The sequence below is a fragment of the Bubalus bubalis genome, chromosome 18 (assembly GCF_019923935.1).
Source record: "Bubalus bubalis isolate 160015118507 breed Murrah chromosome 18, NDDB_SH_1, whole genome shotgun sequence".
Classification (NCBI taxonomy): domain Eukaryota; kingdom Metazoa; phylum Chordata; class Mammalia; order Artiodactyla; family Bovidae; genus Bubalus; species Bubalus bubalis.
This window is the reverse complement of record NC_059174.1, coordinates 40,074,047-40,084,645: the sequence shown is the minus strand read 5'-3', so window position 1 is coordinate 40,084,645 and position 10,599 is coordinate 40,074,047. Positions and strand designations below refer to the sequence as shown.

General features: G+C 50.4%; 1 long non-coding RNA gene across 2 annotated transcripts; it reads left to right on the top strand.

The window, feature by feature from the left end:
• The first annotated feature begins 828 nt into the window (after nucleotides 1-828).
• On the top strand, nucleotides 829-10,599 carry LOC112580265. 2 transcript variants are annotated; one of them, XR_003104588.3, is made up of 4 exons: nucleotides 829-1,286; nucleotides 5,208-5,298; nucleotides 7,910-8,000; nucleotides 9,371-10,599. It is a non-coding gene; the product is annotated as an uncharacterized LOC112580265 (long non-coding RNA). The 2 variants fall into 2 exon arrangements; XR_003104589.3 differs by lacking the exon at nucleotides 7,910-8,000.

Below are 10,599 nucleotides of genomic sequence, written 5' to 3'. Positions count from 1 at the left end.
TTTGACAGTAATATTTGACAGAATGGATGAACTTTGAAGACATTAGACTAAGTGAGACAAGTCAGACAGAGAGTGACAAATACTGTAGGAGAGCCCTTATATGTGAAATCTAAATTAAAAAAAAAAAAAGGAAAAACTGAATGCAAGCTCGGTTCAGTGACTAGGGGAATGGCGATGTTATTCACTGAGCAGATCTGGGGAGAAACCTGATGCCAAGACCTGACTCATTTGAAAAGACCCTGATGCTGGGAAAGATTGAGGGCAGGAGGAGAAGGGAACGACAGAGGATGAGATGGTTGAATGGCATCACCGACTCGATGGACATGGGTTTGGGTGAACTCCGGGAGTTGGTGATGGACAGGGAGGCCTGGCGTGCTGTGGTTCACGGGGTCGCAAAGAGTTGGACACGACTGAGCGACTGAACTGAACTGAGGTTCCACTTCAGATGTATTTATTCAGAGAGGCTTGTGGAACATCCAGTGAGGGGTCGAGTGGGCATCTGGATGGAAGGATATGGAGCTGAAGGCAGTGGTCTCGGATGTGAGACAGATTTAGGTGTAACGCGTCCAAGCGGTTATTGGTGAATAAGTCACAAAGCACTTATAAAAGTGCCTAGCACGTGTTTGCTAACTACTGGTAGAACTGTCGGACTACCCGCACAGAAGTGGAAGTTAAACCAGAGAGTGGACCAAGTCTCCCACAGTCAGCCTAGAAGCCAGCGGTTCTGAGGCCAGAGACCTGTGCAACATCAACTGTGGAGCGGCAGAGGACGTCAAGGAGACAGGAGGAAGGCCGGCTGAGGAAGTCAAGGGGACACAATCAAGGAGCCGGGAGTGGCTCTACTGAGCTTGTAGAGGAATCTGGGACTGAATGTACACTTCCGCTAATGACCGAGCTTCAACGAGTTCCACCTCTCCTGGAAGGATCTAGCCAACTGCTACCAGCGTTAGAGCCCAGGGCTGTTGCGCCGCGGCACTGACAAGGCCCGCCACGCCCCCGGAACGGCCACGCCCCCGGGCCCAACCTGAAGGAACGCGTGCGCAGGAAGGGCCCCGCCCGCGGGCACGCCCCCATCCGCCCCGGACCCGCCCCATCCGCCCCGGACCCGCCCCTTCCGCAGGGCGCACTCTGAAGAGCCCTCCCCCATGGGCCCGCCCCTAGTAGCTCTGGTCCCGCCCCTCCCTTGGGGCGCACTCCGTATAGAGTCTCTGAGCTGGACTGGACCCATGGCTCATCCCGTTTCGGTGCGGATCCAGCGCAGCGCCCGCGCCCGGCGTGCCTAAAGAGTGAGCAGCCTGCTTAGTCTCCTGGGCAGGCATCCGGGCGGCGTGAGGTCGCGCTCGGTGTCTCCAGCGCGGAGCAGCCGTACCGACAGCTTTCGGCCGCGAGCCAGTAGCCTCAGAGGGGCGGGAGCGGGGGCGGGAACGGGGGCGGGGCCCGGGCACGGTGGGTGGGTCGACATCACGTGGGTAAACACGCCGCACGTGGAGCGCAGCCTGAGCCCTGAAGGTGGTGTCAGCTAGCTGCTCTCAGAGAGTCGGGCAGGCTGCTGCGGCGCGCGGCCGGTAGGCTGGGAGGCAGAGGCCAGGCCCAAGCCCGCGTGCGCCCCACTGAGGCTCAGTTCCTTCCATTCAGCTAAACCCCTGCTAGCAATGGCAGGCACTGAGGTCGGCTCAGCCGTATCAGGCCCTGGTCTAAAGGACGGTAATAAACCTTTAGATAGTGCCTGACCTCACTATCCCATTCCCAGGGATAGGTAGGCACTATCCCATTTCCCAGATGAGGAAAGCGGAGCCCTCAGCGGCTAAGAATCTTTTCCAAAGCCATGTGGCCAGAAAGTGGTGCATCCAAGATCCCAATGCAGTCAGCCTGGCTCTTTTGTGCAGGGGTCGAGATCCTGCTCCTGGCGTCCTGCTGCAGCCCTTTGGGGCTGGGGCTGGTCTAGGGCACTCCGTGAAGCCTAAGATTCCCACTTTGTACAATGAGGTAGCAGTGGTGCCCGCCTCCAGAGGAGGCTCAGAGGCGGCGCTCAGCGAATCGTCACGATAGCTTCCGCCAGGGTGTCGGAGTTGAGGGGATGGAGCTGGCGGGGACCTCTGGCCCTCCTGGCCCACCCTTCTCTTGCCTGAGCCGGGGGTCGTCAGCGCCCCCTGCAGCGGCGCGCTGGGCACTCGGGAGCAGTCAGCGTTCCTTCCCAGAGCCGACTTCCACTCAGGCCCTCCTCTCTCCTTTCTCCTCCTCTTCCTCCTCCGCTTCCTCCATCTCTCTTCCTCCTCCTCCTCCGTCCGCGCCGCGTGACCTGGAGCGCAGCTCGCAGAGTCGGTGGCCGCCAGGGGGCCGGGGTGGCCTGGGAGGGGCGGGCAGAGTGCGCAGGTTTCTTTAAAGAGAGTGTCCTGGGCACAGGAGCTGAGCTGCCCGGCTCCAGGGCGGGTAACAAGCGCTCTTCCCAGGGCCGTACAGCCAGGCACCCTAGGAGCCACCATAGGGCCCAAGATACCAGAAAGCAGATACTTGGGCCCCAACCTTCGGTTTGGTTTTGGGGTTCATGTAAACTGGTTAATGGAATAACCAGGCCCCGGCTTTTCATGAAGTGCAGCCACAGACCCTGAAACCAGTGTCTGTCGTGCCCCCTCCCCAACCCCATGACCTTGGACAAGTTGCTGAATCTCCCTCTATCTGTACCTTTTGCCTGAAACGGGGTTGTGGGAGAATTAAATGACTAAACTAGAGCCTTAACAACAGTGCCGTGCACACTGTGGGGAACATTCAGGCCAGGACTAAGACCTTGGTTTCTTGCTGTCTGAATCAAAACCCAACCCTTGAGGTCAGTTCTTCTCTAAAGATCTTTTTTATGGAAGGTACTGTGAATGCACCATTGAACAGCCACTTGCCCTGATCCAGTCCCTGAGACATGTCAGGGCAGTCACACAAGCCTGTGTGGTGGCCCAGAAACAAGCCTTCTATTTGCCTCCTCCCAGCTCACTTACCTACTAACCAGTGTCAGCATGTCTGTCTCTGATAATGCTACTTGCTTTGTCCCCACCCCCATCCCAGGACCAAGGGCCACACAATGTTTGGCTGCCCCTGTTTGGATAGTGCCTCCCTGAACTGTAGTGGAATGCTGGATTCATACCTTTATTCTGCTAAGGAGGGCAAGTCTATGCGGAGTGGTCTTCTGGGTGGCAAACAAATGCTTTGTGCGTGAGAGGCACAGGCTAGGTGCTTTGGCTAGTGAGGACCTTCCTGATCTCTGTCTTTTTTCCTCCGGGCCAGATTGGGGATCTTGGGTGCTGGTCTAAGGAAGAGGAAGATGGAAGTAAAACATAGGGAAACCTGGCAGACACCAGAGAGGAAAATTGCAGGGTTTGAGGGTGAAGCAGACTTCAGTGTTAGGCTGCTCCTACCCTGAGACCAGGTGTGGGGCAGGCTTTCCCACAGGGGTGTCTAGAACCTTCCCTGCATCTTGGACCTGGCACAGAGACCAGCACTGTGAAGTCAAGGGCACTTAAGGGTTGAATAACAGTGGCCACATACCTATAGTGAGATGAACATTGTTGGAAGCAGGATTTTTGCGGCTGTCTCAGAGCATGCTCACATCTTGGCTGTCAACCATTGTTTGGGAGAGTTTTGTTATTTGTTTCTGTGTTTGCTGCCGTTTTCTCCACTCTAGCATCCCTTCACCCTGTCTGTGAGACCAGGTAGTTCACATGGCACTAATTCCATCCCGGCTGGCTCCTGCCTGGCTAATCAGAGCACTACATCCTCCTGGCCACAGTGATTAGAGGAGAGATAGGCATGTAACTCACTGGACCCATGAGAATCATCCCCAGGACTTTGGCTAGAGATTGAGGAAGGGCTTGCTGGTAGAAATATCAGCTTGGAGATACTGGCAGATATCACATGGAAGACGAGATCGGCATAGAACAAAGCTAAGCTGAGCAAGGGCATTAGATTCCAGAGGACAGCATGCAAACACCCAGATCCAGCCATGCCATGCCTGAGGCTAAATATGTCCCTGGGCTATCCAGAGGTCTGTATCCAAGAATTTCGTTTTTTCTCCTGGCTGTTTGAATTGTGTTTCACTTGCCACTGACTGTCTTTCTGTCATATGACCCTCCACTGGAGCCAAGACCACAGCCACCATTTCTGGATGAGAAAGAAATGTGAGCCTTGGGTACTCAGGGTCACATGGCTCATCAGAGGTGGACCCAGCCTAGGAGTGTCTCTCCTGGTGTCTCTAGCAGGGCCTCTCTCTAGACCCCCTGCTCTGGCCTCCTTCTATGGCCTTCCTGACCAGTGGGTCTGTGGCCACCCAGCCCACAGGTGACCTCGACTCTGTGTTTGCTGGGCTTGTACCCTCTAGGTCTGTCTTGTCTATAACTGTATCTTCAGGGCCCAGCATAGATGCTCTTGGCAAATAGTGGTGGAGAGAATTAATGGGAATTGTAATTCCTGTGGCCTGCTGGGATTTGAAGGTAGAGATTTCAGAAAATCAGGAACCCCCAGAGCTTCCTCTCTCCCACCCTGAGACCTGCCCTTGACATGCATGGCAGCCTCATGCCCCAACTTTTACTGACTACTTCAAAACCCTCCCTGGTAGCTCAACTGGTAAAGAATCTGCCTGCAATGTGGGAGACCTGAGTTCTATCCCTGAGTTGTGAAGATCCCCTGGAGAAGGGAATGGCTACCTACTCCAGTATTCTGGCCTGGAAAATTCCATGGCCATATACAGTCCATGGGGTTGCAAAGAGTCCGTGGGTTTGCAAAGAGTCAGGCACAACTGAGCGACTTTCACTCAAAACTCTCAACAATTTTCCTGCACCATCTCATGTATGGCCATGTGGCCAGTCTTGGGTAGTTGAGTGAGGAATGAGTTTTCACTCTTCCTCCCCACCTTGGATCTCCCTGCCCAACTCCAAAGGCCCAGGCACCACAGAAACACCCTGATAGGCCATGACTGCTCCCCACCAGCACACCAGAAGGGGTGAGTAAAATTGTTCAAGAGGTGAGGGCTTGCTGCCCATAAGCAGGCTGTGCATCTCCTGAAATGTGCAGCAGCACATCTGCCCAGAGAAAAAGGGAGGCTCAGAATTGCAAGCTTTTGTTATTTTTACTTTTTGGTGTGAGGGGCCATCTGTGCAGGTTTGAGCTTGTCTGGAGGAAACCAGGATTTGTAGATGAAATTCAAATGTAGGATTACTTTGCAGGCTGTCATGCTGAGACTTTCTCCAGGAGCTGGGGCAGAGTGCTGATATTTTTATAGCAGCAGAGTGTGCCAGAGGCCAGCAGCTGCTCGGGGTAAGTGAGCACATGGGCCCTCCAGCAACCTCTCAGTGCTGGTCTTCTCTCAGTGTGGGCTTCACCAAGGGTGCCAGCCTGGGTCACCAGCTATGCAGATTGGCCCCCACTGCCTGTGAAGAGGGGGCTTGGAGGGTAGAAAGGTACGGCAGGAAGGAGGTTGGCAGTGCTGGAGAGTGGGAGCCAAAGCAGCTCTGACCCCCTCCGTCGTCACCATCAGTTCCTCCCAAAACAACCTCAATAAACACTAAGATGCAGACGCAGCTTCAGGATATACCACAGCCCCTACCTTCAGCTGCAGGGCACTCTTAAGCCTCCTGCTTAGAAATTCCACAACTGCCCTGCCTGAGCTACAGGTGGCTATGACCACATTGGGATCCCTTCTAGGGTCTTCCCACAAACCAGGGCTACCTGGCATGGGGATGAGGGCACATGCCAAGGTGAAACATGCAGGAGAGCCATCCAAACCCCATCCTGAAAGCCCTCTGAGGGGTGTTCCAGGTGAGGGTCTGGTACAGGGCTCTGCAGCTTGTACACCACCCCATGCATCCTGGGCTAATGAAGTTGGTGTTCAGACAATGGCAGAGGTGTCAGGCATGCACACTTGCCTCATTCATTTGTAACAGGAAACATTGTTTATCACCTACACGCTTTCCTTGGGCTTCTCTCCTGGGCCAGAGGTGTAGCAGCACATTATGGGGTAGCATAAGAAGAAGAAGGAGAAAAAGACATTGAGGTTTATCACACTGGAGTGTGGAAACTCTTCAAGGCCATTGCTGACAACTCCTCCTGGGTTCCGAGGTGGAAGGATGACAGCAGATGTGGGCAAATAAATGATTCATGACAATTTCAGTCACTGCCAAGCCCCCGGCACATATACCCTTTCTAACTTATGCTAAAACAACAAAATTTAGTAATAAGAGATAGGGACTGTGGGAGGAAAGCAACTCAACCTCCTTTTTTCTTTCTTCAAAAAGAACCCTTAGGTGAGGTATACCAAATAAATCAAGAGAATTCCAGAAAAACATCTACTTCTGCTTTACTGACTATGCTAAAGCCTTTGAATGTGTGGATCATAACAAACTGTGGAACATTCTTAAAGAGATGGGAATATCAGACCACCTTACCTACCTCCTGAGAAATCTGTACAGAGGTCAATAAGCAACAGTTAGAACTGGACATGGAACAAAAGACTGGTTCCAAATTGGAAAAGGGGTATGTCAAGGCTGTATATTGTCACCCTGCTTATTTAACTTATATGCAGAAGACATCATGCAAAATGCCAGGCTGAATGAAGCAGGAGCTGGAATCGAGATTGCTGGGAGAAATACCAATAACCTCAGATATGCAGATGACACCACCCTTATGGCAGAAAGTGAAGAGGAGCTAAAGAGCCTCTTGATGAAGGTGAAAGAGGAGAGTGAAAAAGCTGGTTTAAAACTCAACATTCAAAAAACAAAGATCATGGCATCTGGTACCATCACTTCATGGAAAATAGATGGAGAAACAATGACAGACTTTATTTTCTTGGGCTGCAAAATCACTGCAGATCGTGACTGCAGCCACAAAATTAAAAGACACTTGCTCCTTGGAAGAAAAGCTATGACCAACCTAGGCAACATATTAAAAAGCAGAGACATTACTTTGTTGACAAAAGTCCGTCTAGTCAAAACTATGGTTTCTCCAGTGGTCATGTATGGATGTGAGAGTTGGACCATAAAGAAGGCTGAGCACTGAACAATTGATGCTTTTGAACTGTAGTGTTGGAGAAGACTCTTTAAGAGTCCCTTGGACTGCAAGGAGATCCAACCAGTCCATCCTAAAGGAGATCAGTCCTGAATATTCATTGGAAGGACTGATGCTGATGCTGAAGCTCCAATACTTTGGCCACCTGATGCAAAGAGCTGACTCATTGGAAAAGACCCTGATGCTGGGAAAGGTTGAAGGCAGAAGGAGAAGGGGACAACAGAGCACAAAATGGTTAGATGGCATCAATGACTCAAGGGACATGAGTTTGAGCAAGCTCCAAGAGATGGTGAAGGACAGGGAAGCCCGACATGTCGCAGTCTTTGGGGTTGCAAAGAGGGAGACACAATTGAGCGACTGAACAACAAAATACTGCTATGCACGCACACACACACATACACACACACACACCCTCCCTGCCTGTGACTCCACCCAAAGGACTCATTACCCACATAAAAGTACCTGTACATGGAGTTATGGAGAAGCAGGGTGGAGGAGGATGGGGGCAGGGCCTGGTTGGGGACACAGCAAATGACCATCGCCAGGCAGGACTGCTGTTGGCATTGCCAGGGAGCGCCAGGGTGCGCAAATGATGGGGGAGGGCCCCAGAGGAGTGCTTCCAGGGCCTTGCTGGGCTCCAGGCTCATGCTGGGCCTGACTAACTGGGCAGACAGACCTTTTCTCTTTTTTTTTTAACAGAAACAAAAGGGTGAAATCATTAGCATCAATTGAGCACAGTCAGTGTAGATTACTGAGGTGCCATTGTTGTGAGGATAAAAGAAATGTAATTAATAAAACCCATCCAGACAGCCTTTTGTGCTTCCCATAAATTCTTTATTGGCTTCTGCATCTATCTCGTCCACAGACAAGCCCTCTCTTTCCGCTGCCCTGGACACTGCTAAAATGAATAGTGCAGAAAATCACTCCTGAGATCTGGAAACTCATCTTTTTCCATGGTAATTTGTCTTCTCAAGCCTCAGTTTTCTCCATCACAGAGGCAGATTTAGAGCGTTTTCCAGTAGCACAGGGCAGAATTCCATTCAGGGAAGAACAAAGCCCACCCTAAGGTCGAGGCTTCTGAGGGAAGCCCAAGGTCCCTCCCACTCAAGACCATGTTCAGGCCACCTGGCAGGACCAGGAACTTTTCAGGCACCAGCCTTTGGGTAGAGGTCAATTTTCTGGCAGCAGCCCTGGAATCACACCTGCCCAAACTCTGGCCTTGATGTACCCTAGTTGGGCTGAAGGTCAAAGGTCACCCTGAGGGTCACCAGGAAACCTGGAGGCCCAGGAGGAGGTGAGGCAGCTCTCAGCCCCTAGGAGGCTTCCCGCCACCTGCTTGCCAGTCTGACGTCTGCCGCATGCTGTTGCCTTCCTGACATCTAGAGAAACGAAACTCCTTTGCATGGCAGGAAGTAGGGGGTGGCTCCCTAGAGTGTGATTGTGAACCTGAAAATACCCTAAACCCATCTCTTATCACCACCTGGAAGACTAGAGTCTGAAGAGAAACAGAAAGCAATGCAACCCCTCAGAGGCACGTGCTGTGGCCACACTGCCTGCTGGGTGGGTGAGGAACCAGAGGCCCAGGGCAGGCAAATGATGAGCTAAAAGCCCTATATACCTTTGAGTGATGGCCAGCTGAAATTCTCCTGTAAAATCCAGAAGTCTGAAACTTTTCTGTGGGAGCCAGGCAGATAAAGAACATACCTTTGGACACCAAGACATTTTGTCCTGAAAATTAAACCTGTTCAAATATTCTGTGCTTCAGAGAGAAATTTGCCCTCTGTGCCACTTTTCTTGAGACATTCCACTTTCTTGATCTATACTGTTTTCTCACTTTTCATAGAGTCATGGGTTGCCTAAGTAAAGATCAAAGCAGCAGGTCCTGCGAGGCAGCAGGGAGTGTGGTGGGAACGCTGGTTCTCTGCAGACTGATGGTGCTGCCCAGATCTGGGAGCCATGTCTGTATGTGAACTCTCCCAAGTTTTAAATGTTGGCTCAAATGTTTTCAAACCCTTTTTGCAGCCCAGACACAACAAACCCGGCACACCAGCATAGGACATACAGCCCTGAGGTGGCACCTCTAGATCTGTTCTGTCTGCTGCAGGGACCCCCACAGCCTCTGGGATGGAGTACACAGAACTCCAAGGGACTCACTTCAGACCAAGTCATTAGTAACTCACACAGATCGAATGTTCACTGCTCATCTCTTAACAAGAGAGAGCTCGGTTAGGTGTTTAGCAAGGGAGACACAGAGAACCTTCTGGATGACCTAGGCTGTGACCATTAGGATATGTTAACTTTGCACTTTTTTTTTTTCTCTATTAAGGAAGGCACTGCTACGCTGCTTCCCCACAGTCCTGGAGAATGGATGATGTCTGTCTGATGATGCACTGGAACCTGGGCACTTGCTTGTCATCCCACTCTTGCAACCCTCCCAGGAACTATGTGGCTCCTTTGCTCAGAGAAGGACTATAACAGAGACAGAGGCCTGACTCTTTCCTGTTGATGTTTAGCTTTTCAATCTTAATGTTAGTAGCATACATTCTCCTGAGCATGGAAGAGAAGAAACTTAATGCAAGTGATTATACATGTAAGGATCAATCCATGTACACATGGAGAAAATATTTAATGTGCCAGACCCTGAAATTATGTGCTAAGCAATGAAATAAATTGGCAAGCCACCACTGAAAAATAAAAACAAAAGAGCAAGTTTTTATGTGCATTTTAAACTACTTAGAGATGATACAGTTGAAGGAAACAGCAAATATTTTCATTTATTCATATGTTAGTTGTATGAACAGAAAAAATTCTGGAGCAATGTACACTCTTTTAACACCAAAACAGAATGGCATTTCTGGGGAGTTTTCACTTTTGATGTTGTATGTGTTTGTAGTATTCTAACATTATAACAAATATGCTGCAATATTGCAATTATAGGAAAACCAATAAAGTTAAATAATAGCAATTTTACTGGGAAAAAAAGATGACATTACCAAAAAGCTGGAGCAGATGTGGGAAGGCAAGAACTCTTACACTCCTCACCTGGGAGAATAAATTGGCACAACTTGGGGAAGTAAACGATCACATCTACCAAGTTGAAACAGCACATCCCCTTTGACATGGCAATTCCCCATCTACAAATGTGTCCTAGGGAGTTAATACACATGGCACACGTGTGCACAAGATGTGGACTGCAGCACTGTCTGTGATGGTGAAAAAAAATGGAAACCTACACATATACATGTAGAAGGTATACATTGTGGCATACTCACTGAAGAGAAAACTCTTATCACAGTTGAAAATGAGTAAACCCTATCCTACAGGTATCAGCGTGGATAAATGTTGAAAATAAAGTTGAAAAAGATAGCAAGTGGTATTATGATGTGTAAGGGTTTTTTTGTTTGTTTTTTGTTTTGGCTGCGTGAGCTATTCATTGTGGTATGCGGGGTCTATCTCTAGTTGTGGCTCATAGACTCTAGAGCATGGGCTCAGTAGTTGCGGCCCAAAGGGTTAGTTGCTCCAAGGCAGATGGACTCTTCCCAGACCATGGATCGA